Raw genomic sequence first — 26700 nt, 5'->3', positions numbered from 1 at the left:
ACTCTGTAGGAGCTCCTGAGAACTGACTTTTGCAAAAGAGTCAATTTTCCAAGCCAGAGCTGGCAGAAGAGTTGCTCCGTAAAATGAGAACAGAATGGAATGCACTCTCACCTTTGAGTTCAAGTGCATGTTGAGATTTTTATCTGAAATGAATTCTGATTAATATCACCTTGGACTAAAGGAGAAAAACATTCAAGCATGTGTTTATACTTGTTGACATGAATAAAAGATACACCTTAAATCTGAGTCATAATACTGGAATAAAAGATGATTATGAAATGCATACCACTGATCTAGCCTCACCAAGAAAGTCAACTTTCAAATTCCCTAAGAGACAGAGAAATTTGTTTCAATAACTTGTCCAATCACTCTTTAGCCATAAGACCAAACTATGGCCCTTGCCCACACCACTTTGTTCTTTTGAGTTATTGTCTGTTTCTCACTCTAATTATTCACTTCCCAATCATATGTGAGGAGAAAAAGAAATGGACATACCTTCCAGCAGTGCTTTAAAAGCTTCATTATTGGTACAGAGAGAGGACAGCAGATTGAATTCCACGTTCTGAGGAAAACATTGCATCCATGACGATGTCACACACATACGAGAGCATGAAGCACATCCAGGTAATCAGATGGTGACGCAGAGTCCTGCAATCAGCTCTCCTTATTGACCCTGAAGCCTTGCCTTCAGCCAAGTTAGACCTTTCAGTGGAAATAAGATGGAATTATTTCAAAATAAGATGGAAATAATTTGGAAGTTGGCTGGGTAAGCCCTGTTGACATGGAAAAGCAGGTTTTTCCCATTTTTCTACTCTCAACTCTATACCCCCTAGATAGACACTCTTACATTTCCCACTTCACTTTCCACAATTTCTTATCAAAGATGACTTTAAAGTGTACAAAACAATGATATCTAATGGCTTCCCCTCTCACTTAGAGTAAAAGCAAAGTCTCTATAATCCCTCATCACCAGGCCACCAGCCAACCACTCACCCAGTGTCATAATTCCTTCTCCAGCCTCCTCCAGGCACACTGGTTTACCTGTGAGTCCTTGAACATTCTGGGCACATTTCTGTTTCAGGGCCGTTGCACTTGTTCTTCCCTCCATCTGGACTGCCCTTGCTTCAGTGCCTACATGGCAAAATCAAGTCTTAATTGTCCGTCTTCAATAGAGACTTCCAGACCATCCTCTCTAAAATTTTAACCTCTCCCACCTGTCAAACAATTTCTGTCCTCTTTCCTAACATATCATATAATTCAGTTTTCCAATATCATTTATTGCCTATCTCTCCACTCGAATGTATGCTCCAATGGGACAGTATTTTATACACTGCTGTATCCTTCGTGCCTGGAACAATTCCTGCTATGTAGTAATGGCCCAATAAATACTAACTGAATGAGTGCATAAATAAATGAATGAGTATCAGTGATTCACCAAACCCACCTCTCCTTCATTCACATAAAAGCCAGGTCATTTCACAGGGCACTGGAAGGATTGCCACCATGATCTTAATTGCAAATAGTTACTAGCTGTTAGCAGACTCCAAGCATTGTATGAAACACCTTACATACACTATCTTATTTTATCTTCCCAACCAACTCCTGAGCTGAGTGTAATCATCCCCAGTTTACAATGAATAAATGATAAGCCAGAGAGATCAAGTAGCCTGCCCACATTGGCTTACTAGTATGTGATGGAGCCCAAATGAAAGTTAAAGTTTGTCTAACACATGAGGTCTTAACCAGGGATGATTTTGCCCCCAAGGGTATATGTGGCAATGTCTGGAGACATTTTTTGTTGTCATAACTGAGGGTTGCTACTGAATTCTAGTGGATAGATAGCAGGGATACTGCTAAACATTCCTAGAATACGTACGACAGCCTCCCATAACAAAGAATTATCCTGCCCAAAAGGTCAATCGTGCTGAGGTTGAAAAACTCTGGTCTAACTCCATAAACTGCTTTTAGTCACATTGCAGTTTTGCTCGAGTAGCTGCTAGTGGCGGTGCAAACGGCATCAACCCTTTTATAAAGCAATATGACAATATTTCTTGAGAGGGTTGCATGTTTTCATACCTTTTGACTCTGCAATCCAACTTCTGTAAATCTAGTCTAAGGAAATAATCTGAAATGTGGAAAATGCCCCCAAATATTTATCATGACATTATTTGTAATAGCAAAAAATTAGAAACCAGTTAATGTCTGGTAATAAAGGGATCATTAAGTAAATTCTGGAATATCCACTTGCTGGAACATTAAGCAGCCATTAAAATGATATTTATTAAGAGTTCATAATAGCATGAGAAAATGCTTACATAGAAATGTTAAATTTTAAAAATTGTTTTCAAAAGTATGTAAGTAGTATGACCATTAAACAACTGACAAAAATTATGCATATAAAATAAGTGAAGCAGAAATACATTAAAATATTAATAGTATGGTAGCACTAAGGCTGGTTAATTTCTATCTTTTATTTTTCAGTGCAGTACTTCCAAAACAATAATATTATAATAATGTAAAAATATAGCAACAATGTATTCATTTTATACTGGCGAAAATATCATTTAAGAGATTTTTTTTTTTTCCTCTTAAAAAAGAAAGGAAAAAGAAAAAGACGGGGCGTGGTGGAGTTCGAGGTTACAGTGCGCTATGATCACACCATTGCACTACAGCCTGGGCAACAGAGCAAAACCCCTGTCTCTGAAAAAAAGAATAATAAATACAGCAACTGTGGTGGTGGATTTGCCTCTTATATGGATTAATTAGCTGTTTATTTCATGTTTATTATTCCTCCTAAGTAACTGTCTTTGTTAGAGGAAGTGAGAAATGCTTAGTTATGTAGTAGTAGCTGGAACTAGCTCCATCTTTGCCAGTTTATAGCTATCAAAAACATGTTACTCACTCATCTTAAGTGTTTTCCTAATATTTGAAAAAGGTTTGATTCTATTAGGGCAAAGAATCCTCACACTTACAACCAGGACTGCCATCAATGCAGTTGGGGTTTGGGACCCAGAGGGACACGCGAAAGGTGGGTGCCATGGTCAACCTCCTTCACATGGGCGTCCAAAACAGGGAGCCACGAGTCTAGGACTAAGAGTGTGGGCTCTGGACTCCAACAGGCCTTGGAGCGAATCACAGGTGCACCCCCACCACCATGTCTTTGAGTGAGTTCTTAACCCCTTTGTATCCTCTTTGAACTCAAAGTCTGTGTTTAAAACCGCTGTGAAATGCTTTTAATGCCTGAAAGACTCCTTGCTCTTTGCACACTGTGACCTGGGACCGTTGACTTGCAGGAACCTGCCCCTACAACTAGCTTAGTCCTTGGTGCTCATCCTTCACCCACTTTCCAGATGTTTTTATCTCAACAAGAATTGAGGCTTAGCCCACAAAAGTTATGACACTAACTCTGAAAGCCTCATCCGAGATGCCCTATCTTTGGACTTGGTTTTAATTTAAACCTGCCTTCACCCTCTGGACTAATAGAGATAAGGTTGACTTTCTGGTCAGCTGTGGACTGCAGCCTAGAATGAGGAAGGAACACAAAAAGCAGCCGCAGAGACAGCATCTTCACTCATTCGGACACTATTTGGGCAATGAAAGAACAGAGAACTCAGTTATTTAATTAACCCTCCGAGTCTCTGGAATGTAAACATTTTCTTTTGTAAAGCTCTGAGACCTCTCTTGTTTCCAACCGGCAGGGCTTTATTTCTGCCTCTCCTTCTGTTTTTCTGCTCTTGACCCTCCTGTAACACATTGTTGGATGACTTGTTTGCACAGAGGGACAGGCTTATTTCCCACCCCCCTCCCAAATTCTTGAGGCGTTAGAAATTTTCTCCCTTATCAATTTTCCGCGGACTGGCCCTCTATTCCCTAATGGTGCTGGATTGGCACACATCGCAGACATCGGCTCTGAAACAAAAGGAAAAGCAAGAAGATAGAGATGCACACGGCCAGCCTCCCTGTCTATTCCCAGTGTGTCCCACTGACAATGCTGTGTGGAAGGGAAATTGTTCTATCAGCGACTGTGTTAGATTCATGACCCCACCACAACCTTGAATTGGCCTTTAGTTGTCGCTGATGGGAACTGAAGAACAGCGCCTGTCGACATGATTGCTACTCTCCAATGAATCAGAACATACAGGGCGAGGAGCAGCACATTAAAGTAGCAACAGAAATATATCACTGTACTTTTATATAGATGTATTGCTTTTGCCCAGGCATATAAATGATTGGGCCAGCCACTTATTTTTTTTTCAAGGACTATAAATTAAAAATAAGCTAAGGGTTTTAAAATTATGTTCTTTTTAAAAAACCAAGGTAGCTATTTTAAGGCAACAGTCAAATATTTAAAGATCATCTTATGTGGATATTTCAGCGACTGTCATTGGGAGGAAAATCAGCCCTTGCCACCTGCACTCCAGTTACTTAACACATGGGCACTGATTTATCATGGGTTGTCATTTGCTAATTGATCTTTTTTTTTAAAGTAAATGTTCCCCATGTTTACTTCTCTGCCTGCTTACTGAAGAAAGTATAGTTCACAAATTTAAGTTGTGATTTAAATAGACAGTAAAAATATTTGCCAGCCTAGAACAAGATGCTGGAAGAGTCAAGGTGTTCAGAGAAAACTGAGAGCAGGGATCAATGATTCTTAAATTGGGAGGTGATAGGGCTCCATTGAGAATAGGCTGGAGCTGATGGAAACTTTCTCCAGGAGCACACACATGCATGCTTGCACTTCGCAGCAAAATTTTTCCTTTTGCTTCAAGGACTCAGAAACTCTCTGAAGCCCCTCCCTGGAGCCCCTGTGTTTGAGGTTATCTTGTAAAACTATAAATTTGTGACGCACTAGGATGCAGTGATCAGCTGTGATGTATGTCTTAAGTAACTGCTTACTAATAACAGGTCAAATATAGCTGCTTGCAAATGATTTGCTTTTAGAAGTATACACATCTGAGAATATTAAAAGATTTACCAGTAACAGTGTCACTCTCACTTAGTCACTATAACCAATAAGACCTATGTGGTCTAGCCCCTACCTACCTCCCTGATATTACCTCTCACCACTTTTCTCCTTACTCTACAAGCTTTAGTCACATGGCCTCCTTTCTGATTTTCAGCCCACTGAGTTATTTCCTGCCTTGGAGTATTTGCAGTGCAGGGCAATATTCTAGGCACAGACTGAACAAGACCACAAGATCTGTCTTTTGTGGAGCTTATATTCTGTGGAGGGAAACAGGCAATAGACATATGATCAAATCCCTAAGTTTGATCATTTCAAGTGTTTTGAAGCAATTTAAATGGAGTGAGGAGGAGCTAGAGTGTGACTGATGCATGGCCAGGTAAGGCCTTTTTGGGAAGATTGTAGCTGAGATTTTAACTGAGATGGAGAAGTGCGAAATAGCTGCAAGTCAAAGGGAAATATTTGCGGGCAAATCCAGTAGCAAGTGCAGATACCCTGAGACCAGAAAGAACTTGGTGAGTTGAAAGGTCAGCAAGTAGGTCATTTGACATCTGATATGCTCTCTCAGGGAGAAACTTAAATTATCCATGCTGCTGCCCAAATGATTGATATGCTGTGAGCAGTGATGGTGACTACAAATTGTTTTATTTCCCTGCAATAATTTTGACTTTTTGTCAAATACTTGATATGCAAATTGAAGTCATTTAAGACCTAATTAGAGATGGGGGCACCAGGAAGTCCAGAGAGGTTAGGTAGTTTACCCAGGGTCACACAGCTTATCATTAAATTAGTTTAGTGGACAGACCAAAGGCAAGCCCTGGCTTCTGCATTTGCAGGGTGGTGTCCTTGCAACACTCTGCCTCCCTATTATTTTCATGTAATTTAACAAAGGTCATTGTGTCTTGAAAACTAGTCTGGTGTCTGGTTCCATATGCTGTTGTGGTCCAGAGACACACTATCATTACACAGTTTTCAGCTTTTATAAACGTTTATTAAATATCTAGCTCAGGATTCCTGATTTCTCCAGAGGTTCTTGAAGCCAGTGGTGAGCTAAATATCTCTTACCTCTAAAGAAAACTAAGCATCACTGTCTCCTCTGGGCTGGACACTGAGATCTATGAGACTCTAGTAAGTTCTAGGTCCTCACCTTCTTCTGGTGGGGCCTGTGGTTAGGACAGATAGACTCCCAGCTTTGGATGCCCATATCAAGAAGGCTAACAGTGGCCCCCTCATATCACCTTCCATGTGTCCCACTGGCTCCCAAACAACAAGTGAATTGACAACAGTCTTGATATTGACTAAGTAGGGGAAGTATTTGATCTGATGGAACCAATGTTTCTAAAATATTAGAAAAAAATTGGAGATGAGTGAGTGAAATATTTTCAGTAGCTATAAATTGGCAAAGACTGAGCTAATTCCAGCTACTACTATATAACTAATCAACACTGTACTAGAACTGAACACTGTTGTTAAAAAATTCCAAGAAAGAGTGTGGCCCGGATTGATATCAAAATACCCTTTTAGTTAAAAAGTTCAGAAAAATGAACTCAGCCACTTCTGCACTACCTCTGATAAAATCTAAGTTCACAGTCATCTCTTTTGACATCTGTAATCTATCTTCTCTCCAGCTAGTCTCTCTCTCTTTTCTTATACTGCTGGTGAGAATTTAAATTAGTCATTCCTTCAGAAGCATGATTTGGCTAGTAGGTGTCAAGAAACTACAAACTGTATAGTCATTGACTAAACAATTATATTTTTGAGATTTGATCATAAGGAAACAGAGATACTTGTAAGATTTATATTGCAAGATTTATATGACAAGATAGTCACAGCAGCATTATATATGATAGTGAAATATTGCAAATTATCAAAAAGAGATTGGAATCTCCCAAAATGTGTTCTGCAGAAACAAATTTCATAAGATGCCCCGGACACACACACACACACACACACACACACACACACACACAAAGGATTGTATGATCAAATAAATTTAGGACATATGTACTATATCTATATTTTGAGAAATTACAAAGCATATTAGCAAGAATCTTCTCAGAATTCTTGCAAAAAAAGAAATCTATTATTTAACCTCATTTAACTCAGTGCTTCTCAAATTCCTTTGGTCACTGAACCCCTTTATTACATAATGCTTCTTAATATACTACAGAAAAGAGGCTCTGCAAAATATACTTCAAGAAATATTGAGTTAAATAAATTTACATATCTGCTTTCAGCTTTTGTCTCGGAGGAGGCCAAGGTGCAACTTTCTTCGGTCGTCCTGAATCCAGGTTCATCCAACACCAGCGGCCTCCACCATGCCACCGAAGTTTGACCCCAGCAAGATTAAAGTCGTATACCTGAGATGCACCAGGGGTAAAGTTGGTGCCACATCTGGGCTGACCCCCAAGATTGGCCACCCCAGGTCCATGTCCAAAAAAACTTGGTAATGACATTGCCAAGGCAATAGGTGACTGGAAGGGTCTGAGGATTACAGTGAAACTGACCATTCAGTACAGACAGACCCAGAATGAGGTGGCACCTTCTGCCACTGCCATGATCATAAAAGTCCTCAAGGAACCACCAAGAGATAGAAAAAAACAGAAAAACATTAAACACAGTGGAAATATCACTTTTGATGAGATTGTCAACATTGCTCGACAGATGCGGCACTGATCTTTAGCCAGATAACTCTCTGGAACCATTAAAGAGATCTTGGGGACTGTTGAGTCTGTGGGCTGTGATATTGATGGCCGCCACCCTCATGACATCATAGATGATGTCAACAGTGGTGCGGTAGAATGCAAAACTGGTTAAGAAGCACCCAAAAACAATATTTCAATAAAGGATCATTTCACAATTAAAATTAATTAATTAATTAATTTACATATCTGTATATGGAATGCTTTGCTGCTGCTTAAAACAATATTAAAGAATATTGATTCTATGGCATAAGTGCTGGTGATAGTAAGTGGGTAAAAAAGCAGGTTACATAAGAATGAATATTTTGTTAGCATAATTTTGGAAACGAATGTATGTGTGTTATTATGCCAAAATAAGAACAGATTTGATCCTGTGAAGATGGAATTATTGATGTTTTTTAACAAAAAGTTTGTGCTGCTAAATTTACCCAATTGGCTATAATTAATACGCATTACTTTTATAAGGAAAAATGCTGTATATTTTTAACTTTTTATCTTAAAATAATTTTAGAGTTGCAGAAAGGGTACACAAAACAGTAGTTTTCATATGCCTTTTCCTCAGGTTCCCCTTGTATTAACATCTTGTAAAACCACAGTACAATAATTGAAAGCAAATAATTAGCATTTTATATGGTTTGACTGTGTCCCCAACTAAATCTCATATTGAATTGTAGTTCCCATAATCCACACATGTTGTGGGAGGGAGCCAGTGGGAAGTGATTGGATTATGGGGGCAGTTTCCCCCCTGCTGTTCTCATGATAGTAAGTGAGTTCCATTAAATCTGATGGTTTTGTAAGTGTCTGGCATTTCTCTTGTTTGTACTTGTGCTTCCTGCTGCCTTGTTAAGAAGATCCCTTTCTTCCCCTTTGCCTTCCACCATGATTGTAAGTTTCCTGAGGCCTCCCCAGTCATGCTGAAGTGTGAGTTAATTAAACCTCTTTAATTAAATTGCCCAGTCTTGGGTATTTCCTTATAGCAATGTGAGAATGGACTAATACATTATTGATGGGATATTCATTTGAATTTCACCAGTTTTCCCACTAATGTCTTTTTTTCTAGTTCAGGATCCAGTCCAGTGTTCCACATTGTACGTAGTCATGTCTCCTTAGTCTCCTACAATCTGTGGCAGTTTCTGTTTTTCCTTTTCTTTAATAGCCTAGACACTTTTGAAGAGTTCTGACCAGTTATTTGTAGAATGTGCCTCAATTTGAATTTGTCTGATATGTTCTCAGGTTACATTCATGCATTTTAAAATGTCACAGAACTCATGGTGTGTTCTTCTAGGTGCATCATATCTGGATTACATGATGTCAATATATTTTATTACTGGTCTTATTAACTTTGATCACTTAATAAATGTCCCATGGGAAGATATTTTGAAGCTATTCCTGTTTCTCATCACACTTTTTGTAACCTACTAATTTTGGTATCCATTAATAATTCTTGTCTACCAAAGTTATCACTGTTCCATTTGCCTAATGGTGATTTTCTGTTTTCATCATTCTTTCCACATTGATCGATTGGAAATCTACTGTAAGAAATATTTATTTATTCAAATATTTTATGGGTGTGAACTAATGATTGTTTATTTTATTCATGAGTTTTGATTTTTTTTTTCCTTAAACCATCCCAGATTTGGCCATCAAAACCCCTTCAAGTTCATTCCTGCTTCCTTGTAACATGTCCCCATCCTTTTTTTGAGCACTTCTTTCCTTTCTGGCACACAAAATATTACAAGCCATCTTGTACTTTCCCTTTCTCAACCCTGTAATCAAATATTTATCCAAGGAGTTCTGGTTCCTTTTATTGGAAAAACCAATATCTAGGCACTAAGTGTGCTCTTTGCTACTAGGGTATCATTGTTCTAGGCCTTCTCAGTGGACAGAGCTAGAAAATAGACAATGTGTACTCACACACATTCACACGGAAGCATCTTTGTTTTTATCTTTGTATATATTTTATCTCTTTATTTTATATCTATTTTTATGGATATTTTATACTATCTATTCATCTATCTTTTACCTATCTATCTGTCAGGGTTTTTCAGAGAAACAATCAGTAGGAAATATGTATCTATATATAGAATCAGCAGGAATTATATATCTATTATAGATATAAATAATATATAGATATAGATAATATATGTAAATTTTATAATATATAATAAATCTATATATCTACATATATCTATCTAGATAGATATATGTTATATCATATAACATTTAACATATATCTATAATATATATCTGTTACATAGTTATAACATATATCTATAGATAGTTATAACATATATCTATCTATCTAGGTATATGTTATATATAGGTATCTATATAGATAGATATATATAGGTATCTATATCTATATAGACTTAGATCATTTAGATAATATATAGATATATATCTATATATAAGATATATAATTTAGATACTATATATAGAATCAGTAGGAATTGTATATCTATATATAGATATAAACAATATATAGATGTAGATAATATATACAAATTTTATAATATATATCTACATATATCTATCTATATTTTATAATCTATATCTACATATACCTATATAATAAATCTATATAGATATATGTAGATATATAGAGTTATATATTATAAAAATATAATATATAATAAATAGTATAATATATAGATACCTATATATAATATATATCTATCTATATAGGTATCTATAAGGTATCTATATAGATAGATATATATTATATATAGGTATCTATATCTATATAGATTTAGATAATTGTGTGAACCAATTCCTTATAACAAATATGTATATATAATACAATAAAACTCTCTCTATATCTATACATATATAGAGAGATTTATTATATGGAATCGGCTCACACAATTATGGAGACTAAGAAGGTCTACAACCTGTTGTCTGTAGGAAAACCAGTGGTGTAGTTCTAATCTGAGTCCCAAAGCCTAACAACCAGAAGAACCAATGGTACAAGTCCAAGTTCAGGAGAAGACTGATGTCCTGGTCAGGCAAAGAGAGCTAATTCTCCCTTCTGCTACCATTTGGTCTATTCAAGCCTCCAAAAGATTGAATGAGGCCCACCTACATTGGGGAGTGCAATCTGTGTTACTTAGTGCACCAATTCAAATGTAATGTCATCCAGAAACATTTAAAAATGTATAATAAATAAATTTTAATCAAGTATCTGGGCACCCTGTGGTCCTGTCAAGCTGACACATAAAATTAACCATTACTCTATCTATCTATCTATCTATCTATCTATCTATCTATCTATCTATCTGTCTAATCTGTCTACCTGGTCTATATAAACCATGATTTTATGCTGATTCCTCTAATTTCAATTAAACTGCAGTGTTCTTTCTAGCCCTCTCCATCGTCTTACTTGTAACCCTTTCTCTGATAGTGAGGGACCTGGTATTCATTATCCACAATATAGTTGCTTATTTGTTCAATCCTGGAGCACACATGAAGAGTTTCAGGATTGCTAGCCTTTATCTCTGTGGGAAAAAAACAAAAAACAAAAAACACTTAATTTGCCAATTTGAATACAATATTTGTGTAGAATTCATTTCATTTTTAGCCTTATAATATACAGTCAAAACATGGTTTGACAAAGTTACTTAGGTTAGTTCTTTTCTTCTCCTCTCCTTTGGCATAGTTGTATTATTAATTTGTCATATATTGGAATCACGTTTATTGTTTGTATTTCATTGGGAATCTCCTCACATCTTGGTTGATTTTAAATTTTTAAATTTGTTCTGGAGATATGCTAAATATACTAAGAGTCAGAGCTAGACACTAAAAATGATATACTCGGAGAAGAGTCATTTTCCATCATCCTTGCTACCCCATACCCAGTGCCCCATTCTTTTGACCCTGTTCTCATCGACCCTTTCAGTAACTATTGCCAGTAGTGTCTAGTTTATCCTTCCTGTATTTCTTTTTCACAACTTAGCAGATCCCAATATGTTTTCTGATATCTCTGTCTTTCTTTAAAAACATGAAGGTTAGCATGCTATAAATACACTTTATGCTTTGTTTTTTTAATGTAACAGGATATATAAAAATTACTCTGTTTTTTTACAGTTACATGGTACTCTACTGAGTGAATGAGCCATAGTTTATTCAACCAAACCACTCTCCTATCTGAGCATTTTTCTTCCTAATATTTTGCAATTACAACCAATGCTAAAATGAATAACCTTTCATTTATGTATTTACATATTACTGAACATATATTTTCAGTGTAGATTTCTAGAACTGGAATTCCTGGGTCAAAAGTAAGTGTGTATGTAGTTTTGTCAAGCATTGCCAAATTATCACCAAGAACGGTTGTGCCAGTTTGCATCCTCATCAGCAATGCAGGAGAATGCTTGTTTCTCTACAGTCTTGCCAACAGAATATGTCGTCTGCTTGTTAATTTTCAGCGATCTAATAGGTGAGAAAAGGTATGTAAGTTAAGTATTGGTTTAATTTGCATTTATCTAATAATGATTGGTGGTCTGAACTTTTTTTGTATATCTAAGGGCCATTTTCTATATTTTTGTGTGAACGGTCTGTTCATGTCTTCTTTTTTTTTCATTTTCTTAGCATACTTTTTGTCTTTTATCCCTCAATTTTCAAGAGTTCTTTATGTAATAAGTAGATCAATTTTTGTCTGTGTTATATGTCGCAAATATTTCATCCCTAGTTTTGGTTATCTTTTGGTCTTTTTAATATGGTGTTTTTTGTCCTGCAAACTTTTTCTTTATTTTTATGTGATCAAATTGACTAAACTTTTATTTTGCTTATAAATTTTATGCATATTTTTAAACATGTGCCTGTCCCATCCCTGAAAGTCTTAGGCATTACTGCAGCACAAAAGAGAGGAAGAGCTTACTTTAGGAGATTTTAAACCAGAGAGAGTAGGGAAGTGGAAAACCCTAGCACTCTGAAGTCAGGTGGATTCCATTCCCACCTAGTTTCAGTGTCTTCTTTTGAGCTGTGGGACCTCTGGAAAAGTATTTAACCTCCCGGAGCCTGGTTTTTCTCATCTGTAAAATGAGATAAAACCTACCTTGCACTGCTATGAGGATTTGAAATGCTTGTTTCAATACATGGCACTAAGGAGACATGTTATTATTATTATTATATTCATAATATATCAAATGCCAAGTGATAATTTAATGAAAACCTCGATAGGTGTCTGATTTTTTTTTCTCAACATTATCTCACCAAGGCACCACCACTTCCATAAGAACAAAGAGTCTGAGAGATTTTCACCCATTCACCTGTATGTTCACCACAATTGTTCTTTTTGCCCTCTGAAATACTTTGTCTTTTGAAATACTATCGTGTCTCTGTTCTATAATGAATTCAGAGAAAAGTTATGAGGATAAAGGAGTTAACATCCATAAGGCACGCTGAGCTGGCAGATAAGAGCATCAAAATGAGTTCCAGAAAGAATTCTAATTAACTCAATTTATTATCACCTTATCTCTCCAAAGCCCCTTCTTGCCCCTAGCCTCAAGTTGAAAGTTTTGTGGTCATTCCCCAAAGGACACATACTCCTTCGAACCAGGAATCAGTTGGCACTGGTTATTGTCAGTACCCCAAAGGTACTCACTAGAATTCCTGTTGCCAAATGTGTTCTTCCCTTAACAGGCAATTCCTTTTTAGTTTCCCTATGAAACTAAACAGAAGCCCATAGGGAAGTCTGATGTCACCTTTGATTTCAATACCATTCAAAGCAAACACAACCAAGACTATTTCCTTAATCTTTTGGCAGCTACTTCTTCTAAATTATCTGAACATGATGAAGTTCCCATCTACCAATAAGTTAATCAGGTGGGTGTGTGCCTTGATAGAGTACAGATGTCTTGCAGGACAGAAAGAATATCTAAGGGTCCATGGATCGGAATAGATTTTTTTTTATAGTTAACTGATGTTTGTTTTTCTCATTGCTTTATCCCCAATGGAGTGATTTGGAAATAGTTGTTTTTCTACCTTTTGCAATTCCTCAGAGCTTCAGGGCACATGCAACGGATGGGGAGGAAAAAGACAGGAAGGGAAAAAGGAAAACAGCTAATTTGGATTGCAATTCTACTATAATCTATGCACTACACTAGCTACTTAGAGAATGTATTATTATTATTATTATTGTTATAGGCATAGTCTTCCTCTGTCACACAGGCTGGAGTGCAGTGGCATGATCATAGTTCAGGGTAATCTTAAACTCCTGGGCTCCAGTGATCCTCCCACCTCAGCCTCCCAATGAGCTGGGACTACAGGTACATGCACTACCATGCCTGGCTAATTTTTAAATTTTTTGTAGAGATGGGGATCTTTCTATTTCCCCAGGGTGGTCCCAAACTCCTGGCCTCAAGTGATCCTCCTGCCTTACCCTCCCAAAGTGTTGAGATTACAGGCCGGAACCCCAGAGATGTATTATTTTAGTGGCTCTCAGTCAAAGGGATGCCATCCCCAAATGGCATTTTGAAAATTTGTGGAACCACCTTTTTGTTGTCATAAAAATTGAAGAGTACTGCTGCCAATTATGAGGTGGTATATTATATAATAAAAATAAATATTTTGAGTTTTGTCCCCTGTTTCTGGCACATGGCTTCTAAAACTCTTAATCTCCCGAGTGATAATTATCTTTTGTATGCTAATGAGATGTTTCTTGGTGTGAAGGGCCAGGGCTAGATAGCTTCAGGATAGGAGCTGGTCACCACAAAGACCAAGCCATGATGAGAGGGTTGGAACTTTCAGCTTACTCCCACCCCTCTGCACCAGCCCTCTTTAACCTCTGGAAAGAGAGAGAAGCTAAGAGATTTCAGTTCAGTCACCAATAGTCAGTGATTTAATCAATCATGCCTCTGTTATAAAACCTCCAAGAAAGTCTCTAAACAACAGGGTTTGGAGAGCTTCCTGGTTGGTGGACACATCAATGTGCCAGGAGGGAGGTGTGCCAGGCCAGAGAGGGCATGAAAGCTCTGCCCCTCCCTCTCTCCCACCGTAAACTTTCCTTACACATCTCTTCCATTTAGCTGTTTCTGAATGTATCCTTTATAACAAACTTGTAATAGTAAGTATAGCACTTTCCTGACCTCTATGAGTTGTTATAGTGAATTTTGAAGGGTGGCAACCCCTATATTTGTAGTTGGTTGAATAGACATCTGGGTAGCTTGGGCACCCCATTTGCAGCTGGCATCTGAAGTGGGACTGTTTTGTGGGACTACATCCTTAACCTGTGGTATCTGCACTAATCCCAGATAGTGTCAGAATTGAATTGAATTGTTGGACACTCAGTTGGTGTTGGAAAAAACTATACAAGTGGGAACCAAAAATGCATTATGTTCTATAACCTGCAATGGCTGAAACAGTTGTGCATGAGGAAGAATTATCCTTCATGCTACCTGAATTTCAAAGGGCCCATTGGAACAACTATGAAGGTAAAAACTTGTTTGCGACTATCTAGGCCTAGAACCTGCATTCATTTTACTTACAAAGTATTTTTTGCCTAGTTTTTACATTCATGGTTTCTACATACATATAACTTTCCAGGAATGCAATATGATGTAAGCTGAAGGAAGACCACACTTTATTTTGTGCTCTGTGACACTTGAGTATTAGTACTATATGCCCATACTGGTCTCCATTTGTACCTGTCATATATATGATGAAAAATGTAGGTGCAAAATCACATCACTTAGTTATATTATCTAGTGTAGTTGTGCCTCAGCATTTAAAATTTATTTCATTATAAATTTCTTTTATATCTTTATGTCACACGTGGGCACTATATAGATTTTTTATTATGTGTGCATGTAGGTTCCATAATTTATGAATTTTCTCTCAAGATAGCAAAGGAGGTATTTGCAAAACAATTGCAATAAAATTATTATAGCATTTGTTCCAAAAGGGTTGAGACTCACTGCATTCTTTTATCAACTGAACACAACAATTTTGAGAAGATCTCTTATTAGCTGCATCTTGTAGGTGCAGGAACTCTAGCTCAAATGGTTAACTCTCTTGCCCAAAGCCACACAGCCAGTAAGTGGCAAAGCCAGGAGTCAAACTGTTTCTGTTTCCAAAGCGCTGAACTTGGTGAAAATAAGAGGATAAAAGACAGAGGGATGAATTAAGGCATAAGGATAGAGGAAGAAAGGGGAGAAAGGGAAAAAAGAGGAACAGTATGAGAAAAAAGATACAAATCAATTTTTGTCTCAATTGTTAAACTCTACAGAGTACTTTAAATATATGTAAAAAGTTCTCATTAATAATGTTGTATGATGTCTGCTATGTACAGGGTATATTAAAAATGTTGAGAATACAAAAATAATTTTTTAAGAATATGACATAATCCTATCCCTGAGACATTTGAAGCTGAGTTGGGATGGTAAAATACATTCTTTTTACAATAAATAAATGAATAAACAATATGACCCAAGATATATTAAGTGCAAAAGGAGAGAGGTAACATCATCTATTCATCTAAATGTATCTAGTTTCTAGATAGCCTTTCCCTTCTCATGCCATAGACAAGAAACAGGAAGCTAAATGGTTATATGCTCAATGGAAATATTATGTGACTAGCACACACATTTTTCCCTCCTAAGTAATATTGATTCTTGAAACCATGGTTGATTCTGGCTTTATAAGATACAATTTAACACCAGTTTTGCATTCCATAGTTAAAGCCTTGAGGATGCAAGGACTTTTACTGGAAGAAGATACAACAGCCCCAAAAGTGTGGATCAGTCAATTTGCGAGTAAATGCATATCATGCTTTCTGCCATGTCCAAATGTCGTGGCTATTACGGGGCACGTGACTGGTTCGCTTCCTGATCCTGTGCAAAGCTATTGGTTTTATCACTCCTCACCAGCCCCCAGGACTTATTGTAAGGGGAACTGGAGTCTCTTTGTCCAAGTGGGTTGTTTTTTGTTTCAGGGACTCACAGGCAGAGGCAGATTTCTGTGAAGTCAATGAAGCTTAAGATTAAGGACCTCTTATTTACACAGGTCCCTCCTAAGACCTAGGGAGAGGGCCAACAATAAGTTCACATGGTCACCCGTTTTAATAGCATTTCAAAAGTAAGATATTGTCACTACAACTGGTTAAGGCTATTGTCTCTTTCCACTTGGGTTCCCCCTCCCTCACATGCCCTTTTGTTTCAGAGGGCAATGGAGCAGCCATGGGTATTTTCAGCTCCAGCTAGGGAGAACTTGAGATGAAGATACATATAGTTTGAGTGTAGTTTGAGTGTAGTAGGATATATTTTTGTGGTTTACATTCACTTCTGTACACAGTTAAGTAGGTTTAGCTGTCCTGGGGTAAAAATGTCTTCCAGGAATATTTCTTTCCTTGACTGTGCTGGCTCACCCATCGTCAACTGTGTCATGAAGATACAAGACCAGAAGCTGTGTGCGTTACCAGTGTCATATAGTACCTGACATCAGATGTTTATGACTAGTGTAGAGAAGCAAGGTGTGAAATGTTTAGAGCCAGAAGTTGGTCTATGGAAAATTCTTCCAAATCTTAGAGCTCAAATTTAAAAGAAACATGTAGAGGCTTGCCCGAATTTGACAACAATCCTAAAAATTTATTGATATTACCCATCACAGCTGATGTAGCTAAAAAACCTTTTCTAACCTACCAAAAGTAAAAAAACAAATTCTGATGATAAAGACAAGATTGAATTATCTTTTTATTTTTGCTTTAGAAAATAATACTACAAAATGATTGTTAAATAAGAGTTGATTCAAAAAATGTAGGAAATAAACATAATAAAGAGATTTGTTGGGCAATTAATAATATCATCATGTTATTTTTCTGACTTTTGTGACGTCTGGATTATTGTTAGCTTTTTAAAATCTATACTTCATTATGTTTTTTGATTTAAAATAAAATTACTTTTGCACCTAACTTTGTAAGTACTTTTATATTAGTTTTCTTAAAGAGAACCTCAAACTGTATAAATGTTGGCTCTCATAAAACTTGAATTCATCCCTGTTCTGAGGCCTGGGTTAGCTATTTTCAAAGTGCTGTTAGGCAAAGATGGTTAGATTTGTTTTATACAGTAGCAGAAGGCTAGAACTTTAATGATGGGAGTTACAGGAGGACAGATTTCAGGTCACTTTAAAAATATATTTTTATATTCAGAGGCTTCCGAAGATGCAGAGGGAAGCTATAAGAAGCAAGGAGCTCCATGACAGTGGAGCTACTTAAGTAGAGGCTGCACAGTCATTACACATGGCCATCGTCTCCTAGGCTCAAGCTTAGAAGACTGGGTGTTAATGAGCTTTCAGAGATACCACGCTGCAGAATCTCTGCTTCTACCTGTCTGTCATACTCTCGTGCTCTTCCTTATGTCTCCAACTTTGTTCTCACAGTAGATTCTTGGGGAGGGTGCTGAGAGAGATGGGAATAATGAGAGCAGAAAACAAGAAACAACAATCTTTTTAGGAAGAGGAACTGAGGGCTCAGAAGTGAGATTAATAACATCGCATGTTCAGCAGTTGAGAGAGTATCCACAGCAGACAGCTTCCAGAAACACCTCTACAAGCTTCTCAAAGACCTAATCACGTCCTGAGGGAAAGGCTCAGCGACTCACTAACGGTGGAGGCAGTTGCTTTGACATTAACCTTTTCAAAGGGTCACTTCCACACCGTGAGCCCAACATGCCACCCAGAAAATGTAACTGAACATCAGTTTTGCTTTTCCTCTTGCTTAACTGTTTTAAATGTCCTTGAACTGCATTTTTCCACCAGGCTTAATTTTATGGATTGTGGATTACATTTACTGCTCAGCACTTCTTGCTCAACCCTGGACAATCCCAGACCTACTGAGTTGTTAACTCACATGGTCAGCATTAATGTCTGAGACTAGTTATAGCAAATGACTGTAGCATAGCGCGATTAACACCTGGCCTTACAGCGTCCCAATGAAATCAGCACTTTGGTTCTTCTTTCGCACCCAGAAAAAAACCCAGGAGGAATGCGAGAGTAATGACTTGGGTTAACTGTGCTTGCCTTCCAAAGAGTTCAAATTTCTATCCCAGTCTTACTACCTCCCTTGTCTTGGAAAATTGTATTTGAAAGCTGTAGAATGGCTAGTTTCCCCATCTTACAGGCATGTTGTAGAATTCCACAGAAAGATTGTAACTTCTTCAAAATCACACAGAAAGTTATTATGTTATCCTGCTTCTTGTTTTGTCTTGTTATGTTTTTTTTTCACTAGCCCAAGTCACTTGGCTATAATAATTCCAAAAAGTGGTTGTAGAAAATACAAATGGTTTTTGAATCATAAGAATCGTAAAGCTGAAAAGGACCCTAAGAGATATTTATTGTTTGCACCTTTATGTTTCGAACATCTTCTCAGATAAAGTTGACTACAACTTGCTGCATGTATGACCACCTTCAAGCCACCTTATCTACTAATGGAAATGAAAAACCCACTCATGTCAGATGAATGAATCCAAGAAAGTAGAGTATGGTGAGTACAGCTAGTGTCTGAAACTCACTAAAATCATTACTAAAATATTCCCAATTTGGTATTAATAACTTTACCAACTTTTCTGTTTTTTTTTTTTTTTAAATTTTTTCAACCCCATTTGGTATAGATTGTTGCACTGTGAAAGTCTGTCATGTGCTAGGATGCTCAGCTTAAGAATGTCAGCAGTTCTATTTAGGAGGAGGGGTAGCTGCAGCTGCTGAGGGTGGGGGGAAAATTCTGAATGTCCTCTCTTGATTCACTCAACCATCCCTCCCATTGCTCCCGTGAAGGGGAAGTTGACAAATTCCTGATATCAAAACCAGCTGTCAGAACAACATAGGGTAATAGCTGTCCTTGTCAAATGTACCAATTAATTCACCTGACTGTCAATGCTGGGATAATTGATAGACTCCACAATCTGGCTGAGGAATGAAAGTTGAAGGAATTACTAAGTCCATTTCACATCTGAACAGGTCTTGCAGTAGAACTGGGGCTGTCAGAGTTGGACTATATCAATAAACCTTTACCAAAACTGAAGCTTGATTTTTAAAAGTATGTGTGTAGGCAAGGGGTGGGAGTTTCTTCAATCAAGTGTATCAGTTACTATGAGACCAGTTCCCAAGAATATTACCAGAAAATGCTCAGAGGAAAGCACGGCAGATAAACATTCTACTTGTTTATTCTGAAGTTTGTCTGCAAGCAGACCAGAATCAACGCCTCATTGTTTGAGGATATTAGTTAAGACTGCAATAACCTGGAACTTCCTGTACTACTTACTCAGCTAAACATGGAAAACAGAAGTTTAGATTATCAGGAGGCTAGGCAAATGATTTGGTAGGAAATATTCCTTATTCCTATATCAGGATAATCCAGAGACTATCATGAAAGAGTACTCATGGCTAAAGATCTTCATTAAGATATGCTGATATAATCTAAAATATTGTGAATTCCAGGATAAGGGTCACAATTAGACAGGGAGGAACAGGGCAGTTAAAATCCTGATTGGTTCCCCAGGAAAACAAAGGGTCATTTCTAAGGAAGTCAGCTAAGACAAGAAGGAACAAGTAGGTACAACAGTATAGACAAGTAAGATGTCAAATATAAGGATCATAAAATCAATATCTATGAACAGGGTTGAACTCTGGTCTCTGCATTCTAACTTTGTTGCTTGTTTCTTCTACTGATTTATACTATTTGCTGAGCATGAACCATCATCAGCCCAAAGGTAATAGTAATAAAAAATGCAATTTATTGAGCACTTGCTGCGTCCAAGCACTTTGCTTAAATTCTATATACATTATCCCATTTAATCGTAACAACTTTATGAGGCAGCTATGACAGCATAAACATTTTTAATGTTCATAGACTTCTAGCCCAACAAAGAGACATCTGTAATAGCCACCTCAACTTTCCTTGTATTCCTCCCTTTCGAAGGAGAAGGATTCTTTCTTGCTGGGAGAGAGGCCAAACATTGAGATAATTAATAAGATGCTGATAGAAGAGAGGGGTAAAGAGTGGAATGACATGGAGACGGTGGTGGAGGATGGGTTTAGTTTTTCATAGTATTTGAGGAGAGAGTCTTTGGAGCAGCTGCAGGGAGTAAATTAAGTGGATGGGAAAGTGCAAAGGTTGATTTAATATTGCTGTAAACCAAGTATTAAATCCTCTATAAAGTCTGCAGGATTCCAGCAAAAAACAGAATATATTTTCAACAACTTTTGGGCTGTTGAAATCAGTGCTTATGATATGTGACGTTACTCTAAGGCAAAGCTACATGATCTCTGAGTTCATTCGAATTAGGTATAAATATTATCTATTTAAAGACAATGATACCCAAACCCAGAGAAATTATATAATTCACCTAAAGCTTTCAGTACCTCTGTGGAACTATGATTTAGCAACAGGGAAAAAACTACGCATTTTTACATTCCTACCCAAGCCATTCTGGAACAATCTCATACTCCAGGATGTTCTTTGGTCAATTATACAAATATCCTTCAGAATCTCAACTCAAAATTGAACTGCTTTTCTCTCAGTAATAATACTTTCAAACATTGAGTGCTTACTACGTGACAAGCTGTGCCAAACCCTTGACTTGCATCTTCTCACTTAATCTTCACGTAATGCCCAGGTAGATATGATTACCTCCAATACACAGAAGAGAAAGCTGAGGCCACAGGAGATGAAGTAAATTCCCTAATGTTGCACAGCTAGCACAGAGCTGAATCAGAGCTTAAACCCAGCTCTGTTTATATATTTTCATTTTTATTTTTTATTGTACTTTAAGTTCTAGGGTACATGTGCACAACCTGCAGGTTTGTTACATATGTATACATGTGCCATGTTGGTGTGCTGCACCCATTAACTCGTCATTTACATTAGGTATATCTCCTAATGCTATCCTTCCCCCCTCCCCCATCCCCACAACAGGCCCAAGTGTGTGATGTTCCCCTTCCTGTGTCCAAGTGATCTCATTGTTCAGTTCCCACCTATGAGTGAGAACATGCGGTATTTGGTTTTCTGTTCTTGCGATAGTTTGCTGAGAATGACATGAACTCATCCTTTTTATGGCTGCATAGTATTCCATGGTGTATATGTGCCACTTTTTCTTAATCCAGTCTGTCACTGATGGACATTTGTGTTGGTTCCAAGTCTTTGCTATTGTGAATAGTGCCACAATAAACATACGTGTACATGTGTCTTTATAGCAGCATGATTTATAATCCTTTGGGTATATACCCAGTAATGGGATGGCTGGGTCAAATGGTATTTCTAGTTCTAGATCCTTGAGGAATCACCACACTGTTTTCCACAACGGTTGAACTAGTTTACAGTCCCATCAACAGTGTAAAAGTGTTCCTATTTCTCCACATCCTCTCCAGCACCTGTTGTTTCCTGATTTTTTAATGATTGCCATTCTAACTGGTGTGAGATGGTATCTCATTGTGGTTTTGATTTGCATTTCTCTGATGGCAAGTGATAATGACCATTTTTTCATGTGTCTGTTGGCTGTATGTCTTCTTTTGAGAAGTGTCTGTTCATATCCTTTGCATACTTTTTGATGGGGATGTTTGTTTTTTTCTTGTAAATTTGTTTGAGTTCTTTGTAGGTTCTGGATATTAGCCCTTTGTCAGATGAGTAGATTGCAAAAATTTTCTCCCATTCTGTAGGTTGCCTGTTCACTCTGATGGTAGTTTCTTTTGCTGTGCAGAAGCTCTATAGTTTAATTAGATCCCATTTGTCAATTTTGGCTTTTGTTGCTGTTGCTTTTGGTGTTTTAGACGTGAAGTCCTTGCCCATGCCTATGTCCTGAATGGTATTACCTAGGTTTTCTTCTAGGGTTTTTATGGTTTTAGGTCTCACATTTAAGTCTCTAATCCATCTTGAATTAATTTTCATATAAGGAGTAAGGAAAGGATACAGTTTTAGCTTTCTACTTATGGCTAGCCAATTTTCCCAGCACCATTTATTAAATAGGGAATTCTTTCCCCATTTCTTGTTTTTGTCAGGTTTGTCAAAGATCAGATGGCTGTAGATGTGTGGTATGATTTCTGAGGACTCTGTTCTATTCCATTGGTCTATATCTCTGTTTTGGTACCAGTACTGTGCGGTTTTGGTTACTGTAGCCTTGTAGTAGAGTTTGAAGTCAGTTAGTGATATGCCTCCAACTTTGTTCTTTTGGCTTAGGATTGTCTTGGCAATGCAGGCTCTTTTTTGGTTCCATATGAACTTGAAAGCAGTTTTTTCCAATTCTGTGAAGAAAGTCATTGGTAGCTTAATGGGGATGGCACTGAATCTGTAAATTACCTTGGGCAGTATGGCCATTTTCACAATATTGATTCTTCCTATCCATGAGCATGGTATGTTCTTCCATTTGTTTGTGTCCTCTTTTATTTCACTGAGCAGTGCTTTGTAGTTCTCCTTGAAGAGGTCCTTTACATCCCTTGTAAGTTGGATTCCTAGATATTTTATTCTCTTTGAAGCTATTGTGAATGAGAGTTCATTCATGATTTAGTTCTCTGTTTGTCTGTTATTGGTGTATAAGAATGCTTGTGATTTTTGCACATTGATTTTGTATCCTGAGACTTTGCTGAAGTTGCTTATCAGCTTAAGGAGATTTTGGGCTGAGATGATGGGGTTTTTTAAATACACAATGATGTCATCTGCAAACAGGGACAATTTGACTTCTTTTCCTAACTGAATATGCTTTATTTCTTTCTCTTGCCTGATTGCCCTAGCCAGAACTTCCAACACTATGTTGAATAGGAGTGGTGAGAGAGGGCATCCCTGTCTTGTGCCAGTTTTCAAAGGGAATGCTTCCAGTTTTTGCCCATTCAGTATGATACTGACTGTGGGTTTGTCATAAATAGCTGTTATTATTTTGAGATACGTTCCATCAATACCGAATTTATTGAGAGTTTCTAGCATGAAGGACTGTTGAATTTTGTCAAAGGCCTTTTCTGCATCTATTGCGATAATCATGTGGTTTTTGTCTTTGGTTCTGTTTATATGCTGGATTACATTTATTGATTTGCATATGTTGAACCAGCCTTGCATCCCAGGGATGAAGCCCAGTTGATCATGGTGGATAAGCTTTTTGATGTGCTGCTGGATTTGGTTTGCCAGTATTTTATTGAGGATTTGTGCATCGATGTTCATCAGGGATATTGGTCTAAAATTCTCTTTTTTTGTTGTGTCTCTGCCAGACTTTGGTATCAGGATGATGTTGGCCTCATTAAATGAGTTAGGGAGGATTCCCTCTTTTTCTGTTGATTGGAATAATTTCAGAAGGAATGGTACCAGCTCCTCCTTCTACCTTTGGTAGAATTTGGCTGTGAATCCATCTGGTCCTGGACTTTTTTTGGTTGGTAGGCTATTAATTATTGCGTCAATTTCAGAGCCTGCTATTGGTCTATTCAGGGATTCAACTTCTTCCTGGTTTAGTCTTGGGAGAGTGTAAGTGTCCAGGAATTTATCCATTTCTTCTAGGTTTTCTAGTTTATTTGCATAGGGGTGTTTATAGTGTTCTCTGATGGTAGTTTGTATATCTGTGGGGTCGTAGTGATATCCCCTTTATCATTTTTTATTGTGTCTATTTGATTCTTCCCTCTTTTCTTCTTTATTAGTCTTGCTAGCGGTCTATCAATTTTGTTGATCTTTTCAAAAAACCAGCTCCTGGATTCAATGATTTTTTTGGAGGGATTTTTGGTGTCTCTATCTTCTTCCGTTCTGCTCTGATCTTAGTTATTTCTTGCCTTCTGCTAGCTTTTGAATGTGTTTGCTCTTGCTTCTCTAGTTCTTTTAATTGTGATGTTAGGGTGTCAATTTTAGATCTTTTCTGCTTTCTCTTGTTGGCATTTAGTGCTATAAATTTCCCTCTACACACTGCTTTAAATGTGTCCCAGAGATTCTGGTATGTTGTATCTTCGTTCTCATTGGTTTCAAAGAACATCTTTATTTCTGCCTTCATTTCGTTATGTACCCAGTAGTCATTCAGGAGCAGGTTGTTCAGTTTCCATGTAGTTGAGCGGTTTTGATTGAGTTTCTTAGTCCTGAGTTCTAGTTTGATTGCATTGTGGTCTGAGAGACAGTTTGTTATAATTTCTGTTCTTGTACATTTGCTGAGGAGTGCTTTACTTCCAACTATGTGGTCAATTTTGGAATAAGTGTGATGTGGTGCTGAGAAGAATGTATATTCTGTTGATTTGGGGTGGAGAGTTCTGTAGATGTCTACTAGGTCCACTTGGTGCAGAGTTGAGTTCAATTCCTGGATATCTTTGTTACCTTTCTGTCCCGTTGATCTGTCTAATGTTGACAGTGGGGTGTTAAAGTCTCCCATTATTATTGTGTGGGAGTCTAAGTCTCTTTGTAAGTCTCTAAGGACTTGCTTTATGAATCTGGGTGCTCCTGTATTGGGTGCCAATATATTTAGGATAGTTAGCTCTTCCTGATGAATTGATCCCTTTACTATTATGTAATGGCCTTCTTTGTCTCTTTTGATGTTTGTTTGTTTAAAGTCTGTTTTATCAGAGACTAGGATTGCAACCCAGCTCAGTTTAACTTCAACCCTCTGCCTCTCATTTATTCTTTAGGGTCAGTTTCTTTTGCTCGAAGCAAATGCAAATTGTTGGGAGGAAAACATCTTGAATTTTGTTCATAAGCACCGTAAGCATTCTTCTCACCTCTGCCTGTTTTTTGTTGTTGCTGTTGTTATTGTTGTTTTTTGTTTTTTCTGGTTGTTTGGGTTGTCTGTTGGTCTAAAATGGGCACACCATTTGAATAACCTGTGTACTCAGAGGAGAGAAACATAGAGCAAAAGAGAGAGCAGTGAATGCCAGGCAAGCTGGGGCACAGGGGGTCCAGCGGTTGGATTAGCTTCCTCCCAGCCACCTGATTGATAAGCTGGGATTTGTCTAGGCAGGCAGTCTTCAATTTGGATTTGTCAGGATCAGGAAGATTTGTTTTCTTCTGTAGCAATGTGAGGCTCAGGGTGAGTTCAGTGTAAGATTTATTCACCTTGACTATGATCTTTAAAATCATGACCATGTTTCTTAAGTCACCCATCTGAGAAAACAATTTTTGTAGCATTTTCCAAGGGAAACAGCTTCTCATGAAAAGATAACTTTTTTTTTCTTTTTATACTTCACCTTGAGTGAAGTTATTTATTTATTTAAATTCATTAATTTTTTCAGATACAAGATCTTATTCTGTCACCAAGACTGGAGTGCAGTGGCACAATAATAACTCATGGTAACCATAAACTATCATTATCAAGCAATGCTCTTGCCTCAGCCTCCCAAGTAGCTTGAACTAAAGGCATGTACCACCACTCCTGGCAATTAAAAAAAAAATTTTTTTGTAGAGAGGATCTCTCTCTGTGTTGCCCAGGCTGGTCTTGAACTCCTGGCCTCAAGCAATCCCCCTGCCTCAGCCTCCCAAAGCACTGGGATTACAGGTATGAGCCACTGTGCCTGGTCTGAAGTTATTTAATAATAATAGTTTTTAAAAGATACAAAGAAAAGAAGAAAGAGAAAAGGGAGATCCTGTCCTGATTTTTGTCCCAAGGATCATGACTACGATATTTCCTAATTAGATTGACGTTCTTGTATGAATGAAAAATAGATGTTTGGTATCCAATAAAGTCATCTTTCTCTTCTTCCCCAATACCTCAATTCAAGAGGCTTTCATTTCATTTCATTTCATTTTTACTTTGGCCAACTGAAGCTGTCATGTTCGGGAGCTAAATGTGTTGTCCTGCGTGGGTATCACATCCATCAATTAATGTTTCTGCCTTCTGTGCTAAAGGAATTATCTCCAAGTTCATCTTGATGAATTTTTCTCTCTACCTCATTACCCAAGCTGGATACAGCAGACTTTTCATGTTTAATGGCTGCCATCTTACACACATTCTGATTCTTTTGAACACACACATGCCTATTTATGGAGGCCCATGAACATTCCATTGACTATTTTTTTTTTTTTTGCATTAGAAACACTTAAATTACAATAGCAATACAAGTCCCTTATAAAATAAAATAAAACATTGTATGTGTTTTTTTAAG

General features: G+C 37.5%; 1 pseudogene; it reads left to right on the top strand.

The window, feature by feature from the left end:
- The first annotated feature begins 7203 nt into the window (after window positions 1–7203).
- LOC112605867 lies at window positions 7204–7780 on the top strand (annotated as a pseudogene).
- The last annotated feature ends 18920 nt before the right edge of the window (window positions 7781–26700 follow it).

Source organism: Theropithecus gelada, chromosome 14 (genome assembly GCF_003255815.1).
Source record: "Theropithecus gelada isolate Dixy chromosome 14, Tgel_1.0, whole genome shotgun sequence".
NCBI classification, from domain to species: domain Eukaryota; kingdom Metazoa; phylum Chordata; class Mammalia; order Primates; family Cercopithecidae; genus Theropithecus; species Theropithecus gelada.
This window is presented reverse-complemented; position numbering and strand designations above follow the sequence as displayed.